The sequence below is a fragment of the Canis lupus genome, chromosome 2 (assembly GCF_011100685.1).
Source record: "Canis lupus familiaris isolate Mischka breed German Shepherd chromosome 2, alternate assembly UU_Cfam_GSD_1.0, whole genome shotgun sequence".
NCBI lineage: Eukaryota > Metazoa > Chordata > Mammalia > Carnivora > Canidae > Canis > Canis lupus.
In genome coordinates, this window is record NC_049223.1 from 49514969 (window position 1) to 49539227 (window position 24259).

Sequence of the window (24259 nt, forward strand, 5' to 3'; positions counted from 1 at the left end):
AGTATAACAGGTAGTAGCTAAAACTATAAGAATGAAAGATGAGGTTGCTTAAGGAGAACAGGTACTGTTGAAAAAGAAAAGGTCCAAGACTGAGCACTCCCGAGAATACCAACATTCCCGTGGGTAGCCAATGGAAGAAAAGCCAGAAAAGGAACCAGGGTAGGAAGTTAAAAGGAGACTCCATTCCAGTGGCATTCTTGAAAATGACAGTTTTTAAGAGAAGAAATTGGCTGAGAATGTTAAATGCTGTGGAATTATCATGTATAATGAGAACCGAAAATAAACTGTGAAATGTGGCAATTGGGTCATAGATGACTTTTGGTTAGAGCAGTTCTGGTCTAGTAGTGGGTTGCAGGAAAGAATGGACAGAACTGGTGTTCTTTTCTTTCTAAGGACTTGACTCTGAAGGGAAAGAGAAAAGTGACTATAGCTAGATAAAAATGTAGCATCAAAGGAGAGATGTTTCTGTTATGTTTAGTGGAAGAGATTTGTTGTATGTGCATCTCCTTTAGAGAAGAACATGTTGAGAGAGGAAATCTTAATTTTTAAAAATATTTTATTTATTTATTCATGAGAGACAGAGAAAGGCCGAGACATAGGCAGAGGGAGAAGCAGGCTCCATGCAGAGAGCCTGATGTGGGACTTGATCCTGTGACTCCAGGATCACACCCTGGGCTGAAGGCAGACACTCCACTGCTGAGCCACCCAGGCATCCCAAAATCTTATTTTTTTTTAAGAAAAATTTAAATGTGTGTTTATACAAAGGAAGAATCTAGTCATGCATATAGCGTTAGTGATTGTTCTGGCAAATGGGTGGCTTTCATTTTCACTGTGTTTTTGTCTGCATTTCTTAATTTTCCACAATAAATATTTATTGAGACTTTAAACACATGTGAGACTAGTTAGAGTTAGCTACTTCTACATTCTGTTGTTAAGCTAATGAGGGGTTGACTAAGTCCTTCTATTCTCAGTATCTCACCTAAAATATAGTCTGTCTTCCAGTGACAAGTAATCTATCTTTTACACTCATTCATTCAACCAATATTTATTGTTTTCTGCCCCATGTCAAGCACTGTTCTTGGCACTTGGGATTACATCAGTAAGGAAAACAGATAAAGGTTCTTGTTCTCTTGGATCTTCCATTCTATCATAAGGGTCATACAATTAACATAATAAATAAATTTACGTATATATTGGAAGTTGATAAATATGGAAAAAAGTGGGGCAAACCAGAAATGTCAGAAGGTGGGGTCAAGCTGTGGTACTAAATAGGGTTAGTTAAGGTAGGGCTTACTGAGAACACGAGAATTGATCAGAGACTTGAAGGAGGTGAAAAAAACCATCTGGAAAAAAAAAAGCATTCTAGACATAACAGTAAATGTAAAAGTCAGCACACAAGTGTGTGTTGATCTAAGATAATAGTAGGACCAACAAGCAGATCATCGTGGCTGGAGCGTGGTGAGAGGGAGATAGTGGTGGAAGATGAGGTCAGAAAAGTAAGAGTGGTTGGGAAGATCGTGCAAGATCTATGGGCCGTTGTCAAGACTATAGTTTTTTTTTGTTTTGTTTTGTTTTTTTTTTTTCCGAGTGGTTTTATGAACCTGGTAGATTTAAGCAGTCTTAAAACATGTGATATTTTAAAATGACCCCCCTAGTTTGTGTTAAGAATAAACTGTGGGGAATACAGAGGGAGCAAAGAGAAATATATACGTGTACCAAGTAGAAGTAGGGAAACCTAGTAGGAGGCTCGTGCAGTAATCTAGGCAAAAGATGATTGTGCCTTGGACCAGGGTGCGTGTATTATATGAAAAAGTATAGGAAAAACAAGAAAAAATTGTGATTGAGAGCACAATGTTGAATTTCATGGATGTACTACAAAGAAGGAGTTCAGAGTTTTGAGTTTTTAGGTTAACCAGATCTGTGGCTGAAATAAGTTATCTTGACCTTAACCTTACTCAACCACTCTGAGCCTCCGATTCCTAATTTCTGCAACGGGGATTACCTTAGATGGGCTGCTGTGACCAAATACCATACATTGAATGAATGGCTTAAAAAAGACATTTATTTCTCAGTTCTGGTGGCTAGGAAGTCCCGGATCAAGGTGCCGGCTAATTTGTTCCTGGTGAGCTTCCACTTCCTTGGTTGTAGACTGCCACCTTCTTGCTGTTCATGGAATTATTGTCCTTATAAGAAGAGGAAAACAGAGTTTAAGATTTGCCTTTTCCCTTGAATTTTTAAGACACTGTGGATTGATAGTTTAATTAATAAAGCCTTTGGAAGGGCACCTGGGTGGCTTAGTGGTTGAGCACCTGCCTTCGGTTCAGGTCGTGACCCCGGGGTCCTGGGATCAAGTCCCGCATCAAACTCCCTGCAGGGAGCCTGCTTCTCCCTCTGCCCATGTCTCTGCCTCTTTCTCTCTCTCTCTGTGTCTCTCATGAATAAATAAATAAAATCTTTAAAAAAAAAAAAAAAAGAAGCCATTGGAGAGAGATGGGAAGATTTTCGAATGAAAGAACTGTATTGGGTTAAAATTGTTTATGAATTTCAGAAATGTTAAAATGTCAAGAGAAACCAAATCACAATCATGGAGATATATAGTCAGACTATTTTGATTGGAATCCTATTGGGTATAAACATAGACAATGTAAATCATTGCCTGCCCCAGCATTGCCCAACTCGGTCTCACATTTCATCTAAACCAGTTCTACCCAAGCTTGTTAACTTAGGAGGTACCAGAGGCAGGGTCAGACATTGTCCTGCTACCAGGTATGGCCTGTGGTCTTCCTTCCTTCATGTTTCAGCTTGTCCTAGAGCTCTGATTCACTTAGCTGGTGCTGTAATAACTTTGCGGCTATCTTTTCTTCTTCCTGTGGGTGAGATGCTTTCATTTTCCTCTACTTTGCTTGTCTAGTGGCTTACTTACCTCAAACACATGGAAACTCTGAAATGCCACAACTGCCCCTTTTTAAATTAGAAATACCTTTTTTTCTTTAGAAACTAAACGTTTGAATTTAGATATAAAGGACTTATTAAATGTGCCGAATTATGGAAATTTTCATAACATCATAATCTATTCACGTATTTTCTAGTTCCATAAGTAAGACACATGCCCTCTGTTTGTTGAAAGGGCAGTCTCATTTAGAAATAATTATAATATTTTATTTACATTGCACTGATCCATATAAAGTCTCGCTAATGATATTAAAATGAGATAACCTCTTTTCACCTGGATAGTAGAGATGGAAATAATGAGACTAGTAAGTGTATTATTCATTCTGTACATAGTCAATAATTATAGAAATGTTTGATACCCACATAAAATTGAATGATAGAAATTTCAGGTAGGAAGTCTGATTGCAAACATCAAAAAACAAGTGCACCAGAAGAAAGCGAGATGGAAACAGCCAAGAAATGACTTATATTCATAAAATTTTAAAAATACTACAATATATGTAAAAATGCTCTTAGCTAACCATGTCTTTAAAGTGTTGAAATGGCTTCCTAAACATAATTTTATATGAAATAAGATTCAGAGACACTAATAGACCATTAAATCTTAAAATATCAGGATGCAAATATTGCTTAAATGTCACTTCGCTCTTATCCCACATTTTGCACTTCACATTTGTGAACTAGGTATAGTTTTTAGTACTTTCCAGAAACCATATGAAAATTTAATTTCATGTGTGATAAAATTGTAATTTTTTGGTCTATGATACTTACACTATAAAGCTAATTACCAGCCAAACTATTGAGTACATAGATATGATTTCTAAATTGTAATACAAAAGTGTCTTTGTTGGTATAGATTTTTTTTTTATTGAAGTAGACTTGACACATGATGTTAAATCATTTCAGGTGTACAACATAATGATTACACGACCCTATACCTTATGTTGTTTTTACCACATGTAGCCACCATCTGTCACCATACGCTATTACAGTTCTATTTGAACTTGTATTTTCAATTTCAATACAGCACCTTTCATCCTCATGGCTTACCCATTCCATAACTGAAAGCTTGCACCTCACACTCCCCGTCACCTTTTTTACCCACCCCTCAACACCCTCCCTTCTGGCAACCATCAGTTTGTATTCTGTATTTATGGATCTTTTTCTGCCTCTTTTGTTTGTTTGCTCATTTGTTTTTTAGATTCTACATATAAGCGAAATCATATGAATTTGTCTTTCCCAGTCTGACTTACTTCACTTAGCACGATATCCTCTAGGTCCATCTGTATTGTCCCAAATGGCAAGATCGCTTTATTTTTTTATTCTATACAGTGCATCTATTAAGTGCATCTATTACATACTACATCTTCTTTATCCATTCCTCTGTCAATGGACAATTAGGTCACTTCCATATCCTGGCTCTTGTAAATAATGCAACAGTGAACATAGGGTTACATGTATCTTTTTGCTTTCTTGGGTAAATACCCTATAGTGGAATTACCGGATCATACAATATTACTATTTTTAATTTTTTTAAGGAACATCCATCTCTTTTCCGCAATGGCTATATCAGTTTACATTCCTGCCAACAGTGCATATGGACTCCTTTTTCTCCACATCCTCGCCGACACTTGTCATTTGTTTTTCATTGTAGGCATCCTGGCCGGTGTGATGTGATACATCATTATGGTTTTAATTTGCATTTCTTTGATGATTACTGATGTTAAGCATCTCTGCATGTGTCTGTTGGCCATCCGAATATCTTCTTTGGAAGAATGTCTATTCAGGTCCTCTGCCCATTTTAATCTGATTTTTGGGGTTTTTTTGTTGTTGAACTAAGTTATTTATGTATTTTAGATACTAACCCCTACCAGACATATCATTTGCAAATATCTTTGCCATTAAGTAGGTTGCCTTTTCACTATGTTGATGGTTTCCTTCACTGTGAAAATGCTTTTTTTTTTTTTTGGTATAGTCCCAATAGGTTATTTTTGCTTTTATTTCCCTTGCCTCAAGAGACATATCTAGAAAAATGTTGATAAGGTCAGTGTCTAAGAGATTACTATATATGTTTTCTTCTGGGGTTTTATAGTTTCATATCTCTCAGTTAGGTCCTTACTGCATTTTGAGTTTATTTTTGTGTGTGGTGTAAGAAAGTAGCCCAGTTTCATTCTTTTGCATGTACCTGACCAGTTTTCCCACCACCACTTATCGAAGAGATTGTCTTTTCCCCACTGTGTATTCTTTGTGTATTCTCCTTTGTTATAAATTAATTGATGGTATAATCATGAGATTATTTCTGGGGTTTCTATTTTGTTCCATTGATCTACATGTTTATTTTTGTGCCAGTAGCATACTGCTTTGATTGTTATAGTTTTGTAGTATATCTTGAAATCTGGGATTGTAATATCTCCAGCTTTGTTCTTTCTCAAGACTTCTTTAGCTGTTTGGAGTCTTCTGTGGTCCCACACTAACATTAGTATTATTCTAGTTCTGTAAAAAATGCTGCTGATTTTCTTCTAATCCACAAGGATGCTATGTTTTTCCATTGTCTTTAGTTTCTTTTTCCCTGTTTTACAATTTCCAGAGTATGAGTCTTTCACCTCCTTAGTTAAGTTTATTCGTAAGTATTTTCTTCTTTTTGGCATAATTGTAAGAGAAATCATTTTTTTAGTATCTCTTTCTGCTTCTTTGTTATTAGTATTAGAAATGAAACAAATTTCCATCCTTGTTTCCTTGAAATAGATCCCCCTTGATTGTGGTGAATGATTCTTTTCATGTATTGTTGAATGTGGTTTGCTAATATTTTTTGAGGACATGTGCATCTGTGCTCGTTAGGGATAGTGGCCTGTAATTTTCTTTTTTTGTAGTGTATTCGTCTGGTTTTGGCATGAGAGTAATGTTAGCCTTGTAGAATGCATTTGGAAGCTTCCCTTCCTCTTCGATTTTTTGGAATAGTTTGAGAATAGGTACTAATTCTTCTTTAAATGTTTGGTAGAATTCACCTGTGAATCCATCTGGGTTGAACTTTGGTTTGTTGGGAGTGTTCTTATTACCAATTCAATATTGTTACTAGTAATCAGTCTGTTCAGATTCTCTTTGTCTTCCTAATTCAGTTTCGAAAGATTGTATGTTTCTAGGCATTTATACATTTCTTCTAGGTTGTCCATTTTGTTGGCATTTAATTTTTCATATTAGTCTCATAATCATTTGTATTTCTGTAGTGTTAGTTGTTACTTCTACTTCATTTCTGATTTTATTTGGATTGGCTCTTTTTCCTGATGAGTCAGGCTCAAGGTTTATCAGTTTTGTTTATGTTTTCAAGGAATGAGCTCCTGGTTTTCTTGATCCATCCTATTGTTTTTTGTCTCTATTTTATGTATTTCTGCTCTGATCAGTATTATTTTCTTTTACTGGCTTTGGGCTTTGTTCTTCTTTTTCTAGCTGCTTTAAGTATAAAATTGTCTATTTTTCTTGTTTCTTGAGCTAAGCCTGTGTTGCTATAATCTTCCTTCTCAGTACAGCTTTTGCTGCAACCCAAAGATTTTGCACTGTAATGTTTTCATTTTCTTTTGTCTCCATGTATCTTTTTTATTTCCTCTTCGATTTCTTGGTTGACCCATTCATTATTTAGTAGCATATTATTTAGCCTCCATGTATTTGTGTTTTTTCCATATTTTTTTCTTATGATTTATTTCTAGTTTTATACCTTTGTGGTCAGAAAAGACACGTGATACGATTTCATTCTTTTTGAATTTATTAATACTTTGTTATCTAACGTGATCTATTCTGGAAAATGCCCCATATGCACTTGAAAAGAATGTATATTCCACTGTTTTGGGATGGAATGTTCTAAATATATTTCTTAAGTTTATCTGGTCCAATGTGTCTTTCAAAGCCACTGTTTCCTTGTTGATTTTCTGTGTGGATGATCTATCCATTGTTATAAGTGTGGTGTTAAAGTTTCCTACCATTGTTATACTACTATCAACTTCTCCATTTCGTTAACATTTACTTTATGTATGTAGGTGTACCTGAGTTGGGTACATAGATACATACAATTGTTATATCCTCTTGTTGAATTGATGCTTTTATCATTATATAATGCCCTTTTTTTTCCTTCTTGTTACAGTCTTTGGTTTTTTTTTTTTTTCTCTAACTTAAATTTTTTAAGATTTTATTTATTTATTCATGAGAGACACAGAGAGAGAGAGAGGGAGAGGCACAAGGCACAGGCAGAGGGAGAAGCAGGCTCCATGCAGTGAGCCCGATGTGGGACTCGAGCCTGGGACTCCAGGATCATGCCCTGGGCCGAAGGCAGACACGCTTAACCACTGAGCCACTCAGGCGTCCCTAGTCTTTGTTTTTAAATCTGTTTTGTCTGACAAAAGTATTGCTATCCCAGCTTTTTGTTTTTTATTTTTTGGGTTGTTTTTGGTTTTTGGTTTTGGGGGTTTTTTGCTTTCATTTCCATGATGAACATTTTTGTCATTCCTTCACTTTCAATCTCTGTGTGTCTTTAGATCTGAAGTGAGTTTCTTATAGGCAGCATGTAGATGAGTCTTGTGTTGTTGTTTTTTTATCCATTCTATATATTGGTACAGACTTTGCATGGAGATAAAGGCTGTACCAAGCTGTTGGCCTCATATCTTTTAAAAGTAGAATCTCAGGCTGTTTTGATTGCCAGGAGCAAGAATTTATTCAGTAACTAAAGTAAATAAAGAACAAGGAAACCTGGGTTAGAAATAATTTTGTCCTCAGCCCTGCTGGACAGAAATGATGTATATATGTGTTGCCTTCCATAAAAAGACCATAATAAAATGCTATGCTGATAAACAATTTTAGATCACATAACCTTTTCATATATTATGTATAATATTATAATAGCCGTGAGTATACTGAGAAGTAGATTAGGCAAAGGCTATTACTTAGGAGAAGATGAAACTTAAGTGGTTTGGCCATTATTTTCTGTTTTTAAAATTTTTTTAAAGATTTTATTAGAGAGAGAGCATGATTAGGGGAGGAACTGAAGGAGAGGGACAAGCAGACTCCCCACTGAGTGGGAACGCGACACAAGGCTCAGTCATGATCTTGAGCTGAAGGCAAATACCTAACCAGCTGAGCTACCCAGACACTCCTGTCCATTATTTTCTAAACTCAGTGATAAAGTAAGTGTGAGGTTTGGTATGTGCATTAGGAGATGGTGGTGCTGCTTTCATTTAGATAACGTCTTGTGGATAGGACTCTGAAATAATATTTGAGCTGAGACCTAAAGAAACAACAACAACAACAACAAAAAGCCATTCACAGAGATAAGAAGAAGCATTTGAGGCAGAACAAATAGCAAGCACAGAGTTACATGAAACAGTTAAAAAAAGAAAGGCAAGTACTCTAAATAGCTAATAATTGGAGCTTATTTAAGCAAACCATATACTAACATTATTATAAATATTTTTACATACGTACATACATATACTTCTCAGTACATACAGTGAAATATAGAAACCTTAGATGTTCATCTACTGTTTTAACAAATACACACACCTGTGTATATATACACTAAGATATAAAAACCTTACATCATTCCAAAAAGTTTCCTATTCTTCTTCCCAGCCAATTTCTGTTTCATATCCTGGAGCCAACTATTCTTCTGATTTTTTTTTCAACCATAGAGTAATCTCACTTATTGTAGAATTTTACAAAAGTAGAATTATGTGCTAGGTACTCTTTGGTGTAAGGCTTCTTCCATTACACGGTGTTTTTGCAATTCACTCACGATGTTTTGTGTATAAGTAATTTATTTCTTTTTATTGCTGAATTATATTCCCCTATATGAGTATACTAAAGGGTATTTATCCGTGCCACCATAAATCCCCTTTGCAATATTTGTTCTGGCCTAGCTACTGCCTTGGAGAACTCAACTTTGGCTCTGTCCAGCAGCTACTCCAGCAAGTGAGTTAACAGCCTTTGCCTTGTGGGTCTTCTCTATTGTCACTGAAGCATTAGATGCAGTGAGGCCCACTTAGTTCTTATGTGTATGTAACTTGGAAGTGAGGGGGTGTTAATGCCCAATTTGACACATTTTAGATCAATAGGAGATGGGCACCAGCAGATACGTTTTTCTCCCTTCATCCTTCAGCAGACTATAGACCCCATTACATGTAGTTGGGGCACAATAGTTCATAACCCTCTCCTAAGACTGTATTTGATACCAATTAAAGGCCTACTCAGAAATCTATCCTTTCATATTTTCTCTCCCTCTTTACCTCACTTATTCTCTTTTACTCTCATGCCTGCACTCCCTAATCAAGTAATAGCATATAAACTTCTTCCATACTTTGGGTTCTGGAAAGCCCCAGCTAATGCAGCCTATCTGTAGAAATTGATGTTATTTTAATCTTTTTTCCTTGTATTCACCTGAAGTGTCTTTCTGGGGTCTTTCCAGTATGACAAGTACATACTTCTCTTTTACCAATCTTCCTATTCTCTAACTTAAGTCATATTTACTGAGCATCTTCTATATGCCACACATTCTTCTAAGTAATAGGAATATAGTGATTAAACATAATTTTTTTAAATTTATTTTTTATTGGTGTTCAATTTACTAACATACAGAATAACCCCCAGTGCCCGTCACCCATTCACTCCCACCCCCCGCCCTCCTCCCCTTCCACCACCCCTAGTTCGTTTCCCAGAGTTAGCAGTCTTTACGTTCTGTCTCCCTTTCTGATATTTCCCACACATTTCTTCTCCCTTCCCTTATATTCCCTTTCACTATTATTTATATTCCCCAAATGAATGAGAACATATAATGTTTGTCCTTCTCCGACTGACTTACTTCACTCAGTATAATACCCTCCAGTTCCATCCACGTTGAAGCAAATGGTGGGTATTTGTCATTTCTAATAGCTGAGTAATATTCCATTGTATACATAAACCACATCTTCTTTATCCATTCATCTTTCGTTGGACACCGAGGCTCCTTCCACAGTTTGGCTATCGTGGCCATTGCTGCTATAAACATCGGGGTGCAGGTGTCCCGGCGTTTCATTGCATCTGTATCTTTGGGGTAAATCCCCAACAGTGCAATTGCTGGGTCGTAGGGCAGGTCTATTTTTAACTCTTTGAGGAACCTCCACACAGTTTTCCAGAGTGGCTGCACCAGTTCACATTCCCACCAACAGTGTATGAGGGTTCCCTTTTCTCCGCATCCTCTCCAACATTTGTTGTTTCCTGCCTTGTTAATTTTCCCCATTCTCACTGGTGTGAGGTGGGATCTCATTGTGGTTTTGATTTGTATTTCCCTGATGGCAAGTGATGCAGAGCATTTTCTCATGTGCATGTTGGCCATGTCTATGTCTTCCTCTGTGAGATTTCTGTTCATGTCTTTTGCCCATTTCATGATTGGATTGTTTGTTTCTTTGCTGTTGAGTTTAATAAGTTCTTTATAGATCTTGGAAACTAGCCCTTTATCTGATATGTCATTTGCAAATATCTTCTCCCATTCTGTAGGTTGTCTTTGAGTTTTGTTGACTGTATCCTTTGCTGTGCAGAAACTTCTTATCTTGATGAAGTCCCAATAGTTCATTTTTGCTTTTGTTTCTTTTGCCTTCGTGGATGTATCTTGCAAGAAGTTACCGTGGCCGAGTTCAAAAAGGGTGTTGCCTGTGTTCTTCTCTAGGATTTTGATGGAATCTTGTCTCACATTTAGATCTTTCATCCATTTTGAGTTTATCTTTGTGTATGGTGCAAGAGAGTGGTCTAGTTTCATTCTTCTGCATGTGGATGTCCAATTTTCCCAGCACCATTTATTGAAGAGACTGTCTTTCTTCCAATGGATAGTCTTTCCTCCTTTATCGAATATTAGTTGCCCATATGATCCTCTCATTGGATGCAGAGAAAGCATTTGACAAAATACAGCATCCATTCCTGATCAAAACTCTTCAGAGTGTAGGGATAGAGGGAACATTCCTCGACATCTTAAAAGCCATCTATGAAAAGCCCACAGCAAATATCATTCTCAATGGGGAAGCACTGGGAGCCTTTCCCCTAAGATCAGGAACAAGACAGGGATGTCCACTCTCACCACTGCTGTTCAACATAGTACTGGAAGTCCTAGCCTCAGCAATCAGACAACAAAAAGACATTAAAGGCATTCAAATTGGCAAAGAAGAAGTCAGACTCTCCCTCTTCGCCGATGACATGATACTCTACATAGAAAACCCAAAAGTCTCCACCCCAAGATTGCTAGAACTTATACAGCAATTCGGTAGCGTGGCAGGATACAAAATCAATGTCCAGAAGTCAGTGGCATTTCTATACACTAACAATGAGACTGAAGAAAGAGAAATTAAGGAGTCAATCCCATTTACAATTGCACCCAAAAGCATAAGATACCTAGGAATAAACCTAACCAAAGAGGTAAAGGATCTATACCCTCAAAACTATAGAACACTTCTGAAAGAAATTGAGGAAGACACAAAGAGATGGAAAAATATTCCATGCTCATGGATTGGCAGAATTAATATTGTGAAAATGTCAATGTTACCCAGGGCAATATACACGTTTAATGCAATCCCTATCAAAATACCATGGACTTTCTTCAGAGAGTTAGAACAAATTATTTTAAGATTTGTGTGGAATCAGAAAAGACCCCGAATAGCCAGGGGAATTTTAAAAAAGAAAACCATATCTGGGGGCATCACAATGCCAGATTTCAGGTTGTACTACAAAGCTGTGGTCATCAAGACAGTGTGGTACTGGCACAAAAACAGACACATAGATCAGTGGAACAGAATAGAGAATCCAGAAGTGGACCCTAAACATAATATTCATTATTCCTTTTTGAGCCAGAATTTATATAGAAATGGTTTGAAAAAAAAAAAAAGAAATGGTTTGAAGGCTATTGATTAGCCATTTCTAGTCACTTCTATTGCCTTGCTCCCATAGCTTTGCCCTGATAATAGCAGAAATAATAGTATCTTTAAAAACATGAATACTGGTATATTTTTAATAATTTTAGATTCAAAGACCTTTATTCTTAATGTGACACCAGGCTATTTTAGATTCCTATGGCAGGGACTTGCAAATGGATAAGAGATGTCCTGTATAGAGAATCTGGAGGACACTTTTGATTCACAGAAAGTATAGTCTCTCGAGTAGGGCTATATCAGGATTAGCCTCCTGGTATTCATCCCATATTATTTCCCCTGAATCACTTAAGGCCAATTGGAATGCACAGATGGGGCTATAAATAGGGAAGGGTGAATTTCCAAATTGAAAAAAATAAATAGATTGTTGGCAGAAGATGGGTGGAGTGGATGCTGGAGAGGTTTCCCCAAAAATGTCCATGAAACCAAACCATGTCAGATCTGAATGGTAGGAATGGTGTAGGAATTAGGGGAAGAATAGAGATGAAAGAGTACACAGAAGGAAAAGCTTGTGCAAAAGTCACAAAAGCAGTGAGGAATTTGGTGTAATTCAAAAATGAAAGGATAATTTTTAGAGATGTCGTTTGGGGTGCTGAGTTGATTCTTGCCTAAAGCTAGATGTACTTCTAGATTTTCCAGTTACTGGTACCAGCAGATCGTATTTTAACTTTTGAGCCACTTGGAGTTGGATTGTCTGTCACTTGTAACAAAAATATTTCTAACAAGATCTTGACTTAAATGCCACTACCTCAAAGAAGCCTTTATGGACCCCAGACTAATTTGAGTTCCTCTGTTTTATGCTTTCTTAGCATCCTTTTATTCTCTGCCACAAGACCAAAAGCTCCATAATGGGCCTGGGAAAGTGGCTAGTACACAGTAGGTGCTCAATAAGTATTTGTTGAGTGAAGATAGAGATAAAAACCTGAATTAGAAAGTGGCAATGAGGGACACCTGGGTGTCTCAGCAGTTGAGCATCTGCCTTCAGCTCAGATCGTAATCCTGGGGTCCTGGGATTGAGTCCCACATTGGGTTTCCTGCAGGGAACCTGCTTCTCCCTCTGCCTATGTCTCTACCTTCTCTCTCTCTCTCTCTCTCTCTCTCTCTCTCTTTCTCTCTCTCTGTCTCTCTCTTATGAATAAATAAATAAAATATATTTTTTAAAAAGTAGCAATGAAAATAAAGGGAATCATGGTTGAGGGGAGTACAGGGGAACGTTGAAAGAGTTGAAGAATGAAACCTGGCAAGGATCAGATGTAGGACGTGAGGAACAGAGTCAAATCTGGGGAAGAAGTGATTTCAACTTAGAATATATTAAGATTGTGTATGGTGAAAGAGAGTGGTCTAGTTTCATTCTTCTGCATGTGGATGTCCAATTTTCCCAGCACCATTTATTGAAGAGACTGTCTTTCTTCCAATGGATAGTCTTTCCTCCTTTATCGAATATTAGTTGCCCATAAAGTTCAGGGTCCGCTTCTGGATTCTCTATTCTGTTCCACTGATCTATGTGTCTGTTTTTGTGCCAGTACCACACTGTCTTGATGACCACAGCTTTGTAGTACAACCTGAAATCTGGCATTGTGATGCCCCCAGATATGGTTTTCTTTTTTAAAATTCCCCTGGCTATTCGGGGTCTTTTCTGATTCCACACAAATCTTAAAATAATTTGTTCTAACTCTCTGAAGAAAGTCCATGGTATTTTGATAGGGATTGCATTAAACGTGTATATTGCCCTGGGTAACATTGACATTTTCACAATATTAATTCTGCCAATCCATGAGCATGGAATATTTTTCCATCTCTTTGTGTCTTCCTCAATTTCTTTCAGAAGTGTTCTATAGTTTTGAGGGTATAGATCCTTTACCTCTTTGGTTAGGTTTATTCCTAGGTATCTTATGCTTTTGGGTGCAATTGTAAATGGGATTGACTCCTTAATTTCTCTTTCTTCAGTCTCATTGTTAGTGTATAGAAATGCCACTGACTTCTGGGCATTGATTTTGTATCCTGCCACGCTACCGAATTGCTGTATAAGTTCTAGCAATCTTGGGGTGGAGACTTTTGGGTTTTCTATGTAGAGTATCATGTCATCGGCGAAGAGGGAGAGTTTGACTTCTTCTTTGCCAATTTGAATGCCTTTAATGTCTTTTTGTTGTCTGATTGCTGAGGCTAGGACTTCCAGTACTATGTTGAATAGCAGTGGTGAGAGTGGACATCCCTGTCTTGTTCCTGATCTTAGGGGAAAGGCTCCCAGTGCTTCCCCATTGAGAATGATATTTGCTGTGGGCTTTTCATAGATGGCTTTTAAGATGTCGAGGAATGTTCCCTCTATCCCTACACTCTGAAGAGTTTTGATCAGGAATGGATGCTGTATTTTGTCAAATGCTTTCTCTGCATCCAATGAGAGGATCATATGGTTCTTGGTTTTTCTCTTGCTGATATGATGAATCACATTGATTGTTTTACGGGTGTTGAACCAGCCTTGTGTCCCAGGGATAAATCCTACTTGGACATGGTGAATAATTTTCTTAATGTACTGTTGGATCCTATTGGCCAGTATCTTGTTGAGAATTTTTGCATCCATGTTCATACACAAAGATAAACTCAAAATGGATGAAAGATCTAAATGTGAGACAAGATTCCATCAAAATCCTAGAGAAGAACACAGGCAACACCCTTTTTGAACTCGGCCATAGTAACTTCTTGCAAGATACATCCACGAAGGCAAAAGAAACAAAAGCAAAAATGAACTATTGGGACTTCATCAAGATAAGAAGCTTTTGCACAGCAAAGGATACAGTCAACAAAACTCAAAGACAACCTACAGAATGGGAGAAGATATTTGCAAATGACATATCAGATAAAGGGCTAGTTTCCAAGATCTATAAAGAACTTATTAAACTCAACACCAAAGAAACAAACAATCCAATCATGAAATGGGCAAAAGACATGAACAGAAATCTCACAGAGGAAGACATAGACATGGCCAACATGCATATGAGAAAATGCTCTGCATCACTTGCCATCAGGGAAATACAAATCAAAACTACAATGAGATACCACCTCACACCAGTGAGAATGGGGAAAATTAACAAGGCAGGAAACAACAAATGTTGGAGAGGATGCGGAGAAAAGGGAACCCTCTTACACTGTTGGTGGGAATGTGAACTGGTGCAGCCACTCTGGAAAACTGTGTGGAGGTTCCTCAAAGAGTTAAAAATAGACCTGCCCTACGACCCAGCAATTGCACTGTTGGGGATTTACCCCAAAGATACAAATGCAATGAAACGCCGGGACACCTGCACCCCGATGTTTATAGCAGCAATGGCCACGATAGCCAAACTGTGGAAGGAGCCTCGGTGTCCAACGAAAGATGAATGGATAAAGAAGATGTGGTTTATGTATACAATGGAATATTACTCGGCTATTAGAAATGACAAATACCCACCATTTGCTTCAACGTGGATGGAACTGGAGGGTATTATGCTGAGTGAAGTAAGTCAGTCGGAGAAGGACAAACATTATATATTCTCATTCATTTGGGGAATATAAATAATAGTGAAAGGGAAAATAAGGGAAGGGAGAAGAAATGTGTGGGAAATATCAGAAAGGGAGACAGAACGTAAAGACTGCTAACTCTGGGAAACGAACTAGGGGTGGTAGAAGGGGAGGAGGGCGGGGGGTGGGAGTGAATGGGTGACGGGCACTGGGTGTTATTCTGTATGTTAGTAAATTGAACACCAATAAAAAAAAAAAAAAAAAAAGAATATATTAAGATTGGAGTCCTAGCGTGATCATTTACAAAAGGCAGTTAGAAATTTGTATTTGGAGATTAGAAGAGGGATAAGATTGAACAAAGATTTTGCTGACATCAGTACTAAGGAAGTAGATTCTGAGGACAGTAAGAAAGGGTAAGTTCATCTAGGGAAATAGAAAATGCAAAACACCAGCTTTGTAAAGACCATTACTACAAGGACATTGACAGAGAAATATATATATAAGAAGCCAGTAACAATAAACAAAATGAGAGATATCAATACAATGAAATATTATTCCATCATAAAAGAGAATGAAAACTTTGGAAACCTTGAGTGAAAAAGCCAGATACAACAGGATTTGTTTTGTATGATTCTGTTTATATGAAATGTTCAGAATAGTCAAATCTATAGAGACAGAAAGATTTGTGGTTGCCAAGGGTGGGGCACCACGAGGGGGGAAGAGAAGGAAATGGGAAATGACTGATAATGGGTATTGCAGTTTCTTTTCGGAGTGAGGAAAATTTTCTGATATTAGATGGTACTGGTAATGACTGCACAACCTTATGAATATACCAAAGCCCCTGAATTGCACACTTTAAAATGATGAATTTTAGGGTGTGTGAATTGCATTTCAAAAAAAGGTCAGCAAAGGGACACTTGGGTGGCTCAGTGGTTGGGCATCTGCCTTTGGCTCAGGTCGTGATCCTGGAGTCCCAGAATTTAGTCCCACATTGGGCTCCCTGCATGGAGCCTGCTTCTCCCTCTGCCTCTCTCTGTGTGTCTCTCATGAATAAATAAATAAAATCTTTCTTTTTAAAAAAAAGGTCTGTAAGAGGAATAAATTGTGTATAAGACTTAAAGAAAAAAAAAGAAAAAAAAAGACTTAAAGAATAAGGTAAATAAAGCAGATGGACAATTACAGTGAAGCCAGAAAAGACCAAGTAAACTCATTCTCTCTCCAACATTGAAACAAAGTAAAATGTCTTCCATAGAATAATGATTGCATTTTGTAGTCTTTAAGAACATGGCAACTAGTGCCTTTTAACTATGTGGTTGTGTATTAGCAACTATAAGTGTGAATAAAGATATAATATCTATTTATTTTCCTTTTGGAGCTAATCAGTAACCTGGGATTCACATTTTTCTTCCTTTAAGTCAACATGACTTTGTAAATGAGGTGAAAACATCCCAGAATATTAGAAATGTTAGAAATGTTATGTAGCAAAACACCCTTCCTTTAATTTCAGACAGGATAGTAATTTTTTTAGTGTATGTGATTATTAAATTTAAATGCTTCCACGAAAATATGCATGGAATATATACTGCATCATTTATCATTTAATAAAGATGTATTAACTTGTACAGAACATGTAGTATTTTTAAAATAACTACTAGCATAGCGTTGGTTTTCAAACCAAAAACAGAAGATACTTTCAAAAAGTGACCAGCACTACAAAATATTGCAAACATTTTATTTCAAATGCCAAAAATGGGGGTAGTGAACAATACAACTGATATAAGTTTTTCTCTTAAAAAAAAAAAGTACATTTTAGAGCTCATATGTTCTCAAAAAGAGAGCCAGAAATGGCAGATATATACTCTTTGAGTTTTGCTGAAGAAAGATTTCCATTCTAATGAAAGATTTCCATTCTAATGAATTGCTTTTAGTCCCCAAACCAAAGTAATTTGGGGAAATTTATAAGTCCTAGCCTGAGCATTTGCAGTTGGTTACTGTGAATGTGGGTCATTCTCACTTCTTCCAAGGCTAGGACTGTTCTCTAGTTTTTTTTTTTTTTTTTTTTTTTACTTCATTTAACTTGATTTTCTGTTTTATAAGTAAATCAAGTATCATTTTGGTTTAATATTCATATTTCTTGGGAGAGCAAGTAAGCTGCACAGAGTTGCATTCTGGAGAGCTTTTAATGGGATAAATAGAATTCTTCAAATGGCCAGTAGAGGGAAAATGACAGTATGTACTTCTCTGGAATTTTCTATTTTATACATGAATCTAGTTCCATCAGTATATAGAGTGGAGCCCTGAAGGGACTTTATTTACGAAGCAACATAATGAATAAATGGTCTCTGAATACCTCTGTATCTGATGGCCTGGGCGATACTGAGTATTGTATTGATCTGCAAACATACAGAGAAGTATGATGGTGAGTGGGGAAAAAATATTCTAAGCCATCACTGGTCTCCTCTTAGAGACATGGAAAATCTTCATTTAGTCTCTTCCTTTCTATGGTATGCTGGTAGATTACAGGAATAAATTGTGGGATGGCCACGATAGCCAAACTGTGGAAGGAGCCTCGGTGTCCAACGAAAGATGAATGGATAAAGAAGATGTGGTTTATGTATACAATGGAATATTACTCAGCTATTAGAAATGACAAATACCCACCATTTGCTTCAACGTGGATGGAACTGGAGGGTATTATGCTGAGTGAAGTAAGTCAGTCGGAGAAGGACAAACATTATATGTTCTCATTCATTTGGGGAATATAAATAATAGTGAAAGGGAATATAAGGGAAGGGAGAAGAAATGTGTGGGAAATATCAGAAAGGGAGACAGAACGTAAAGACTGCTAACTCTGGGAAACGAACTAGGGGTGGTAGAAGGGGAGGAGGGCGGGGGGTGGGAGTGAATGGGTGACGGGCACTGGGTGTTATTCTGTATGTTAGTAAATTGAACACCAATAAAAAATAAATTAAAAAAAATAAATAAATAAATTGTGGGAAATTTTCACTCAGAATTTTGGATTATAGCAGCTCCAGTGTTCATTTGAGACCCCACAAATTCTGTTTTTCCTTTACTACAGGTTGTAGGGATTTGGTGTGTTTCTTCCTTCGAAGCTACTAACTACTGACATTCACTCTAGACCTTGGGATGTTATTTTGGATTTTTTTTTAAGTGAAACAAGCACTCAGGCCAGGACAGCTAGATCATTTTGACATAGATTCCTAGAGTTAACTCTAACCTAAAGCTCTATTTCTGTCTTGCAAAGTGATTGCTATAAAAAAATGATTCAGATATAGTAATTTTCAATCTATTTAGAAAAGCTTATTAATGAGGTGTTCTTAATATTTGTATCAAGCAACCCCATATGAATTGCCAATTATCAAAGAATTATAATGTAGAAAGTATAACTAAAACTGTATCAAAGATCACTTAATCTTTCCTTGATGCTTTAGAGGCATAGCAGATCTTGCTTTTCATTTTAAATGACGTTATTTATTGAGATGCATGAGTGGCTCAGTCAGTTGAGTGTCTGCTCTTGATTTTAGCTCAGGTCATGATCTCAGGGTCATGAGACAAGCCCTACATCCAGCTCCAGAGTCAGTGTGGAGTCTCTTGTCCCTCTCCCTTTGTTCCTCCTGCTGCATGCACATACACTTGCTCTCTCTCTCTCTCTGTCTCTCAAATAAATAAATAAAATCTTTAAAAAGATTAAAATAAAAACCAAATGAAGTTATTTTATCATCTAATAGAACTCTAAACATTAAGCTGATTGGTTTTTCTCTTGATAACATGATGCATCTAGGTGTGGCTTTTTGAAGTAAACACTAAATACGTTCTTCTTCTCCTTCCCTACACTGTCCCACCATTTTTTTTTTTTTTGGATGCCTTAGAGCTTTTATTTCTTTATTTCTCAGATAGATGAGAACTCATCGTAATTTAGACCCCATTATATTTTTTCCCTAAATTATCTTGTTTAGTAAGATGAAATTATTGCCAATATTACCAATTCACTAAAACTTACATACTTCAATACAGTATCTAATACAGGTTTATGGCCCAAACCACCTTGCTTTCTACTTCCTAGTGCATTTGTTGTCATACTTTTTGGACTCAAGATCCCTTTAAAATCTTAAGGTTATTGAAAACCCCAAAGAATTTTTGTGTATGTGGGTTATAAATATCTACCATATGATAAAACAGAAAAATTTTGAGATATTTTTAAATTCATACACAGATAATAATAAACCATTACATGGCATCATAAATATTATAAATATATCATCAATATTATAAAAATAATTTATTCAAAACAAAGATTGAGAAGGATGCCATTTGTTTTAACTTTTGCAAATCTCTTTAGTATTTGGCCTAATAAACAGCATATTGTATTCTCACATCTGCTTCTGCATACAGTCTGCTGCCATATGTTGTTTTGATTGAAGTACATGAAGAAAATCCAGCCAGACACATAGTCCAAAAAGAGAATGTATTACAATAGCTTTTCAAATGATTTGGATAGATGTCTTTGATATTACACCAAAACTTGACGAGGGCTAGATTATTAAAGACTAGTTGCAGTGTGGAATCTGACAATGTGAATTCTATTATATTAAATTCCATTGGTCTGTCTTTACTCTTTGAGCCCTTCATTTACTTAAGCATAATTTTGTACTATCGTGCATTAGACCTCTGGAAACTATTGGTTCATTGAGTTATACAGGTCCTCTTAATGTCATATTTCTTAAGCAATATAAAAAAATTGTTACTATCTTGTCTTCAGAAAAGTCTGGAAGTATTGGGAAGCGATAAGCATGTAGAAATTTTCCAAAATTTTGATTTTTGCTTGAAAGCCCAAATCTTATCACTTTATTTGGCAACAAATACAATCAGGGTTTTTTTCCCTTGAAGTGAGAGATTTGCTTTCTTCATTTTTGTGAAAATGCCTGAGAAATAACCAGATCTGAATAATAAGTTTCCCTGGCCATTGTTTATTACATAACTATGGTATTCAATGGAAAAAACAGCTAGTTCAGCTCACAATGAAAACAATAATAAGCATGCTTTTTCTTAAAATAACCATTGTGCTTTGGTATGCAGCAGAAATGCTCTCTGTGTACTTCTTGTTTCTCTCACATGGAGTAGTAAAAGATAAATCATCAATTAATAAAAATTAATCTTTTTCCTTCATCAAGGGCATTCTTAGCAGAAACTGGCTTTGGCTTTTTTTTCTCCCCTTTATGTGGGGTAGAAAGAATAAAAGAAGAATACCTTCTCTGGAGACAGTTTTAAGTGAAATCCAATTATAATGTTGATTTCACCTCATACTTTTAAAGAAAATAGAATTATAAAAAATATATTTTTGAAAAGAATAAAGAAATACCACAGCTGGAAAATAAGACAACATACCATCAGTGGACTGTAGTCTTTCAGGAATATCTAAAGAGTGGATGGCAGTTTGTATCAATATAGAAAATGAAGAAATTGTTTTTTTTTTCAAAGGCCAAGACATAAATTGATGTAGAATTAAGAGCAATTCTCATTTGAGACCTGGAGTAATTTCAGGATCATTTAGGAGGAACTTTGAATGTGTATTGCTAAGTGAAAGAAGCCAGTCTGAAAAGGCTCCATCCTGTGTAATTCTTCTTTTAACACTTTCTGGGAAAAGAACACTATATACACACAGATCAGTAGTTGACAAGGGATTGGAGACAAGGTCAAAGGGATGAATAGGTGGAGCACAGGGGATTTTAGGGCAGTGAAACTATTCTATAGGATATTGTAATTGCAGATAGATGACATTCATTTGTTAAAACCCATACAATGTACAAAACCAAGAGTGAACCATAATGTAAACAAACTATGGACTCATGCTCGCCTCAGCAGCATGTATACTAAAATAATAATCCAAGGACTTCAGTTAATAGTAATATATCAGTAATGGTGACAGAAGGTGAAACTGTGTGTGTGTGTGTGTGTGTGTGTGTGTGTGTGTGTGTTGGAAAGGTGTATGTGGGAATTCTTTGTACTTTCTGTACGATTTTCCAAAAATATAAAACTCTCAAATACAGTATTCTTAAGTATAATGACAGAGCAAACATATTCCAACTATTGTTCTGAATGCTTTATATATATTAACTTTTTTAATCCTTTCAACAACTATGAGTTAGGTAGTGTTAGTATCCCCACCTTACAAATAAGGAAAAGGAATTAAGTAATTTGCATAAGGTCACACAGACAGTAGTGGCACAGCCCAAACAGGCTCTGGAGTCTTGCTCTTATTCACTGCCCTACTATCACTCTTAAAAAATAGTAAGTTGGAGGAATAAGGCCAAATACAGCAGTAATCACAGTATTGTAAATGAACTAAAGGCACTGCTGTTTGTTGTCATTATTACTAATAACTCATAGACTTAATTTTTGTGCTAATTTTTACTGATTTTTTTTGAAACATTGCTTTATATTATTTATCCGTTTAATCTTCTCCTCGTCTGAGACTGGAAGCCCCTAGAAAGCAGTTTGAGAGACTGTGTTCGGTTCTTTGTAGAATAATTCCCCTGGAGCCAAGAGTAGTTGTACATTGGGCACCTATTATATTCATCTTTTAATTTCAGTAACAATCCCTTAAAATTTACTTCCCTATAGATCCTACCTAAATTTGTCTTTTTCTTTTAACCTGCATCATAACCATCACCCGTTAACATTTATTATTTGGTAGGACATTTTAAAGTCCATTAACTCACTTAAGAATGTGGTAGTGACGAAGAGTGCTGCTCCAGATCCATACTGGCTGGATTGAAATCCCAGCTTCACCATGAGTGGTGTGAGTTAATGAGGAGCTCACTGTTTCTCACTTTTCTTTGTTCTAAAAAATGATGATAGTAATAATACCTACCTCATAGGGGTTTTGTGTTGAGGAAAAAGACAACTTTGATTGCCTTGTTTCTAAGTCCCAACGTATTTCATGGGGAATACAAGATAAATGTTTAGCTCCATGGCACATGCGCTGTGTAAGAGGAAACTGGTTATGCTGGATTCATGTCATTTTGGTTTATAAATAGATATGTCTTTTATGATCTATTTTCTTTTAACATCCATTTGTTTTTAGATCTAATCATGAAAACTACGCAAAGGAAAATTAGAATCACTCTCATACAAACGCTTGTTTATGTCATTTTCTGAATGAGTGTCCTCTATCTTTTAACAGCACTTGCCAGGGAGGTGGTTTCAGAAGTCCTGCTGCCCTGGCCCTCAGTGTTCCTATGGATGACTTTAGTTTGTCTGTGTTCCTTAAAGGAACTGCAGATGTGTTGTGATCCTTATACAATGAGAGACACATTAACCCACACTGTCCTGTGCTTGAAGTGTTCAATTTGCTTTTTAAGTAACCACATCATATACTGAATTTCATTAAGTCAGTTAAAATCCCGAGCTCTTTTTACATAAATTGCTTTTAGCTAAGTTTTATTCATCTTCTACGTGTGCAGCCTGTTTTGGAGTCTTCAATTCGGAAATTATAGGTATCTCTGTTAAATTCAATCTTGATTTCTGCCCAGCCACCTATTGAGACTGTTATTTTTTTCATCTTGACTCTGCCAACTGGGTTAGCGTAATTTACAATTTTCTATTATTTGCTAATGGCATACCTTGTTTCAGAAAAGATTTTGGCTCTTAACTAGACAGCTCTCCTTTCTATCCGTTCCCCCTACATTTCTGATAAACATTTCTGGAGTTTGCATCTATGACAATTGAAATATTGAGGAGAAGAGGATGAGTTCATAGACACACCTATTAAAAACCTCTTTCTAGGTTGGCATTGTTCCATTAATGAGTAATTAATCTTTAAAACATAATTGACCAACTAATGGGAATTTAAATAAAAACTTTAAAAAATGTAACTATCCAGGGATGCCTGGGTGGCTCAGCAGAGCATCTGTCTTGGGCTCCGGGTGTGATCTCGGGATCGAGTCTCCCATCGGACTCCCTGCAGGGGGCCTGGCTCTCCCTCTGCCTGTGTCTCTGCCTCTCTGTCTCTCATAAATAAATAAATAAAATCTTTTAAAAAAATTAACTATCCATCCAACAGCAAATTTACTATTATGCAACCCTGCATCTCTGCAATTTGGAGAAAAACTCAGTAGAATTCTATCCTTGAGGTAATTTGCTGTCTTCTTGTATAACAGTATTAATTAGCAGATATGTGCAGTTTTCTGGATTAATAAAAACTCTTAAGCCTTTTAACTCCTTAAAACATAGTGAACCCTACAGGTCTTTGTATATGTTATTTCTATTGTGAGGATTGCTTCACTTAGCTTAAATAATAGATGAATAGTTGCAACCTCACTTTCTATTTCCAAACTTAAGTTTATTTTCAAAATATTGTGTTTTTCAATAACAAAGATATTATTTCTTTGTATATTTTACTGAAGTCTAGTTACTTTTGTGGTATACATAGAGGCTAAGTACTTCATAGAAATAAAATACTGCACAAATATTTAGGTCACAATTTGAAATGCTTTAAGAGGTTCTACAAATTATGTTTTTTTATGCCATGGGTTTCTTCAAGGTTAATTAGTTCAAATCTCAAGGCACAGTCCTGAGAGTCTAAAGCAAGCAGAATAAGCTAGCATCATGGAATAAAATTTAAGTCAGTCAGCATCTAGGTCCATAGATGTTTTTATGTGTGATGCCCAGTTCAGTGCTAGTTATTTACCTATACTTTTTGTTTTGTAAATATCTTATAAGTCTAGGAGAGAATATTTGTATATCAATAATGTGCAAAAATTATGGATTTTGTTGCCTTTCCTGCAGATTTTCTTTATTATTGTTCAGATCATAGCCACAAGCTTTCTGTTGGTGAGAGACATTTATTTCATATCCTCTCTGTA

At 36.3% G+C, this 24259-nt stretch overlaps 1 protein-coding gene across 2 annotated transcripts in view; it reads left to right on the forward strand.

Annotated features, from left to right (window-relative positions):
• RNF180 (ring finger protein 180) overlaps nucleotides 1–24259 on the forward strand; it is a 184672-nt gene that overhangs the window by 116696 nt on the left and 43717 nt on the right. The gene's annotated exons all lie outside the window — the stretch shown is intronic.